This window comes from Triticum dicoccoides, chromosome 7B (assembly GCF_002162155.2).
Source record: "Triticum dicoccoides isolate Atlit2015 ecotype Zavitan chromosome 7B, WEW_v2.0, whole genome shotgun sequence".
Taxonomy (NCBI): Eukaryota; Viridiplantae; Streptophyta; class Magnoliopsida; order Poales; family Poaceae; genus Triticum; species Triticum dicoccoides.
Genome location: NC_041393.1, coordinates 748,446,466 through 748,453,552, shown reverse-complemented (window position 1 = coordinate 748,453,552; position 7,087 = coordinate 748,446,466).

Below are 7,087 nucleotides of genomic sequence, written 5' to 3'. Positions count from 1 at the left end.
CCTCGCCAGCTCTAGCGCCAAATCATCATCATCCAACCCTAAATTTGTTTACTTAACTACCAGTTACAGCACACAATCAGATACTAAAAAGAAAATCACTAGACACTAAAGAATTCTCCTGGTTGTGTGACTTTTTCCTGCAAAAGACCAATAGAGAAGGATGAGAGGAGATATGCTTAGTTTTATTCACTTCAATGATTGGTTGATCGATTTGTTTTCGTTATTGCATTCATCATTGTTGCAGGTTTTTGTTTTTACATTGGTGTGAAACCGTTTCCTTACAACACTGTGTATAATTTCGTTATTTTATCTTGGCCAACATAAAAGTTTTGGTGGTTATATAACACTATAGTACAATACTAGGCAGACTAGAAGAACGCCCGTGCGTTGCAACAGGGTCACATTAACTTTATGAGTTCAATATTACGACATTGGCGACCTTTTTTACCATCAAATCCTCATACACACACACTCTCCTCCCTCCCTCTTCCTCACTCTCTCTCCCTCTCTCTCTCTCTAACACACACACATAGCCTATTTCCCCGCCAATAAGACTTACTCAATTGGCACGGGCTTTTTAAAAACTTACTTATTGAGTATATAAACATAATGCATGTCAAATTTCAGATGTGTAGAAAAATTGAATTCCACTTTAATTGCAATGTATTTAGATAAAAAATGTAATTCAATGACCTATACTGACTCATCTGATGCACAAAATAAAAGAAGGTGGTTTAAGAATATACAACAGTTTTGCACTGCATCACAAACGATAGATAACACCTGAAAGCGTTTTTATACAGGTGCTATCCACTCCCTCCATTCCTAAATATAAGTCTTTTTCGAGATTCTAACGCGGACTACATACGGAGCAAATAGTTTAACATGTCATATATTTGGAGTGTTAAATACTTCAAACAAAAGGCAAACAAGCCATCACGTTTGACCACATAGATTAAAATATCTGAACCATAAATTTCACATATTAACAGATGAGATTTAAAAACGTAGCGTTACTTATAAATATTACCATGTATAAATAGTTTAACATGTCACATATCATTCTGAAAAAATTACAGATAGATCATTGCCTTTCTATTAAAAAAAACTTAGCTGTGTAATACGACAACCACAAGGTTTTCGATAACCATCTTATGGTAGACTAAAAAAAAGAATCCAAATAAAAAAAGAAGACCCTAAGGAAGAGTCCAATCAAAACACATGTGATTATGTTCAATACCAAAAGGAGAAGTCGGACTCCTGCTTCTTTCTTATAACTTACTCAGCTCTTTAAAAGAAAATTTTGTGTACTTAGATTGGAAAATAGATTTGTAGTATACATATCAAAAAAAGCTTGGCAAAGATCAATTGATCTAGATTATAATGGTTGAGATCTAAAGTCTAATAATAGTTATGTACCATGTAATATTTTGGAAGTTAAAATCAAAGAATTTAGTTTTGGTTCTTCGCCTTCTGGGCAAAGGCCGTGACGCAAGACCCTTAGGTTCTTGTCGCTAGTCCTGGCCTTCTCCTCCCTGAGCCAAGCAAAGGAAGCAAGCAAACGAACCGAGCGATGCAGCGTTGAGCTACACAGGAAGAGCAAGTCAGGGGAGGAAATCCAAACCAGATCAAAGCACAAAATCAGTAAATAAGCCATCCATCTCACTGGTCCTGTCTACAAAAGCAATTTTCCTCATATCCCAGGTTGGCAACCAATTTGTTCCACATACCAACACGAACCTCGAGCCAGAGCCTAAGATACTAATGTAAGATCTGTGAAATAATTAGAGGAAATGGACATTGTAGGTTTTAAATAATGCTAAATTGCATGGGTAAACTCAGGAGCGTGTATTATTTTTTCTTGATATTCCTCAAAATTAAATTCACCTGTTGTACTTAAAAATAGGTGTGTCCCTGAACTAAGAGATACAAAATAAGGCGTCAATTTGAGAAATCCAAACGATGAGGATGAGCCATCTAACATAACACAAACACACACACACACACACACACACAGAGAGAGAGAGAGAGAGAGAGAGAGAGAAGAAAAGGAAAGCATGAAGGAAGAAAAGTGAATATAAATCACACATCCACTTATGTTTACTATACTGCAATAAATCATACACCCACATAAGACCAAAAAAACCTACACTGTAAGCAACAATGCAAGATACAAAATAAAATGGATATACTGCATAATTTCTCATGTTTGAAGGTGCCACCTCCATTAGTAATGACAGATATGAACTTTACATGAGTTAAACGGGATAATTATTTATTTGCTTCACTTCAACCCATGTAGAAATATAATGACTACTTCTTGTAATTAATCTAAATGGTTCCAAAAAATTAATATTCAAGGTTGACTACATGGGAAAGTTGTATTCGAAATACATCCATAAGGAAGTTGACTAAAAGGTGAACAATGTACTAAAAAATATCATTAAAATTTAAGACTTGCAAGTCAATACATATCATTAAAATCTCTAAGATTTATGTTATAACCTACTGGTAGATTTTGAGATTAAAGGGAGATTAAGAGCATATGCCCTTCTGTTTCAATACCCGTAAATTTCGATAATGGCTTACAATCCAGTCAGGATATACATGCATAGGAAGGCATCTACTTACTAAACAAGATGTTGTCTGCAAGACTGCAATTAAGACATTGTGTTTCTCACTTAGTCTTTGCATATTACTGAAGAATATACAATCTGCAATCAAAATATTGTGTCTCAGCCTTTTGTAGGTAGCATCTAAGATTTTGTAAGCTCTGATAGTAAAAGACCAACGAGTGCCAGAGTTGGAACATAGAAGAATCTTACCTGGGCATGATGCCATCAGGTTCTATGCCAAGATCGAGGTAGTAGAGCTCCCTCAATCTCTCTTGCCAAGCCCTCCCTCTGACCATCAATAGAACAGTCACTCTCGCTTGCCCTGCTTTTGAAATCTCCTTCTGCGCCGCAGCAGATCAGTTGGCAGCATAGGCCGAGCTCTACCATGTATCATCACATTGAACAAAATACGCATCTATGCTTACTTCTCTTGTATCATCACAACGGATGCTATAAATTTGCTTGTGTCCTCGTCATAAATCTGAATCCTGCACAATATGAAAAAGAAAGAAAGTCAGAATTGTTAATACAACATAATGATAGTTCTTTGGAAACACGTACTACGTCAAAACTGGCCATGATAGTACGGATGTCATGTGGATGGACGTATTTGTCCAGGAATAACCAGGAAGAGTACTCAGAGCTCGACAACCCACTGGAGAGATCAGTGCACCCTACTTTAAACGTAGTTTCGTGGTTATGGCCGAGGCACATGTCGCCACGGTGGTTGATGTTGCAGCAGTACCTGAGTCTGGCTTCAAAATTCAAAGAACATGGCGTCGTCGACAACACCCAAGGTGTACATTTAAAATTTAAAATTTCCAATTGGTTATATTTACATGTACATAAAAAGGTGGGAGTCAATATTACAATACGCTTACTAAAAATGTTCCTCTACAAAAAATTATCATGAAGAACCACCTGCCAAGAATAAAAACTGAGAGCAAGTCTGCAAAATAACAAATTGTTAACAATATGTTCAGTAATATAAATCTCACTGTTCTTGCACACCATTGAGACTTGAGAGCATATCATTTTTTTCCCTTCAGACTATACTCTCATCTATGAACAGAAAAAGAAAACCATAGAAACTAAATTCAAGTCTGCAGAATAACACAAAGCATCACTAACAGTTCAGTATCATGTGAATGGAGACATACCATACCATCATTTTTACCTTCTGACTGCACTTCTATTTGTGAGAATTCGAGTAAGTAGATGGGCAATTTAGCAAAATACAACCATTGGAATATGGGAAGCCGTATAAACTGAATAATGTAGATAATATCACATGTGCATTATTGGCCTCTAAGATGGAACAAAATTGAATACTACCCAAAACAACACACAAATCTGACTGACACTTTTAAAATTTCATATCTCTCCTATACTACCTAATAAATTCAAGTTGTATACACCTTTTCCAATTGCACAAAAAATTAATTCAGCTTCTAAAGTCTGCAATAGCCCCATAATTCAAAACAGTCTGCAATACCTCCATTACTTACTCTAGTTCAGCAAATCCCTGAGGAAGAGTCATTGGTGAGGATGGGCTAACTCCGCCATATACCATAACTATTCTTAACTACCATATCCAGAAAAAGTATTGTTAATTTGACAGGATACCAAAATTGAGTTACAAATAGAAATAACAAAAGTAAAATGTCAAGCATAAGTAGTCTATTCAGAGGAATCATTCCCAAAAGCAATTTTGAGCCGAACACCAGAGCACAACAAGTTGTGACAACTCACATCCCAAATGATAGCAGATTTATTTAAACTGCCAGTGGCATCACAGCACACAGAGAGAGAGAGAGAGAGAGGGAGAGAGAGAGAGAGATCGGGGTATTCCAGGGTGAGGGATGAGAGAATCTGACCTACGGAGCGCGGCGCCAGTTGTGTGTCGCCGACTCGCCACTGCCGCTGCAGAGAGAACACGACCATCGCCGCAAGACGCAGAATCTGTCGAAGCTCGCTCGCTCGGAACCGGCGAGGAACGCCACTACCAAGAACTTGGAGTTCAAGCCCCGCCGCTGGACCTCCTCCCGCGCCTCCTAGATCATCTCCACACCGTCCCCGGAATAGGATCCGACTCCTACTCGCCTCCTTAGCCGGATCTGGCCGGAGATCGCTGTTTCCGCGCCCGGCAGTGCGCAGCAGCGTGGCGGGGCACTGGAGGCGGCGCACTGGAGGTGGTGGGTGGTGTGCAGCAACGTGGTGGCGGGTGGCGGCGCACTGGAGGCGTGGGAGGGGTCGTGCGGGTGGGGGGTTCTTTTTTTATTTTCTTTCTTCGTTAGGAATGTAATGCGTACTTTATTAGTATGGAAGGAGATCGGTGGGAGAAATAAATAGGAGAGGGAAGTGATTTGTTTGGAAGGTGATCTTCTGTATATGGTATTATTTTTGAATTCTTAATTATCAAATATTTACATGATTAAATTGAATCGACACCTGCCAGATCAAGCACGAATATATGGTAACTAATCTGACGGGTTTATGTGGGTGGTGAAGCGAAAAGGCAGGTGGGAGGGAGACGAAATAAAACCAGCGAAATAAAACCAACAAAAGTGGTGAGACGAAAAAACCAGCGAAAAATAACCGGCGGACTATTCACTAACTGCTCTATTAGGAGTAGAGATTCTGCTTTTGCACGTAGGCTTGCCTCGTGCTGACCAGACGCACACGCACATGCATGTGTTCATGCGTGCATTCACCACACTGTCACTGGGTTAACCAAGTGATTTTGTATCTAATAAAGACTTTGCTTCATTGGGAGAGATGCTTTCACTCCCATCACAAAACAGCACAGATTCTTTCTCGTGATCGGCTCGGAGCCTGGTATAACTTAGTGGACAAAGACAGGTGTTCCACATCTACGAAATAACTTAAATCATATTGCACTACTGCTAAGACCACCAATTAACCTGCATTCTCTTTACGTATGAATATTCTACTGAATTTTTCATAAAAATAAAATTGTGTAAGTATTGCGGTGGTGAATTTGACAATGTTATTTTGTGTTTTGAAATTCCCATTTTGGCAAGATATATATTGCCGCATACCAACAAGTTTCCTGTGGCACTTTTAACTAGATTCTGCAAAGAATTCATCTCTCTGGACTTCATCTGCGGCATTCTGACATGATGGACCCACTTGTCATGGTGATGTAGCGCTCATTGACACTAGTGAGTTGGAGGGCAACTAGGATGAACATTTACCTGATACCACCATAGCTGGACTTGGTGGAAGCTACATTCCACGTTGCCGAGGAATTTCTTTTTGAAAAAAGACGGCCAAAGGCATCTTAGATCTAATATTTATGAAGGAAAACTATAGTCATTACAATGAAAAGACAATGGTATGGAGAATGATCAATACAAAATAAAATTATATTGAAAATCATACTGGTTTTCTTCCACGATTACGCCATCCATCGGAGATTGAGAATTGCACCGAACCAACAGTAAAGAAAAGGGATGTCTGCAAACGCCCTCGCTATACTATGTTTTAAAGACCGTAATAGCCACTCGTCGCTTGCGATGAGATCTAGAAATCAATGAAGAGGCATCGGTTGGATCATCACCGCACACAATACAAACTTGCAATCCATCACCATCGATTGGATCATCACGTCACTCAAATACAGGCTTGAGATCCATCATCTTCGGTGCAGAGAGTTATAGAAATCACATTACACTGCACTACAGAACAACACGGAGTAAGATGGCGAAGTCGGCGCACAAATAGCTAGCCAATTGATGTCCTTGTTATCAACACCAAAAGCCTAGATTTGGAGAGTGACAACAGATCTGGCCACACACCCTTGCAAGCTCTTCGTCGTCGTCGGGTAAGCGTCATCAAGGAGGGGAGAGGCCGAAGAAACATTGTTACAACACGCTATCACAACCACCACCTTGTCGATGCCACCAAGAAAACGAGACCTAAGAAGAAGATAACTTGCACGCTTTGCTTTTTAGTTAGCTTTGGGCCTGCGTGCCTGGTTGCCGGTTGTGACCGGCTGCTACATTACCTGTGTGCTTGTGTGTTTCTGCTACCTTGGGTTTGTCTTGTTTGTTTTTAGCATCAAACCAAGCTTTATTCATGGAAAACCACAATATGTGGGATACATCTCTCGTCATGAGATTGGCCATACCAAACATGACGTCCCAAACCCAACGAAAGAGCATGCTTGGCTAAATTATGAGCCTCGACATTGAAGATACAACTCTCAAAATTAAAAGAACAGCTAAAGGAAGTAGCTAAATTGTTTATTTCATGAACAATAACTCCATTTGGGCCTTGGCAAGCCCTGTTGATCGATCTCACCACATCCTTTGCATCTTATGACTCTGCTTGGCTCCGTTGGGCTTTTATTAATTTAAAGTCGGAAGGGGGAACCACACTCCTCCGTGTGGGACGAGGGAGAGGAGGGGGGCCGGGCAGTGGCGGAGGCAGGGGTGCTGGCAGGGGCT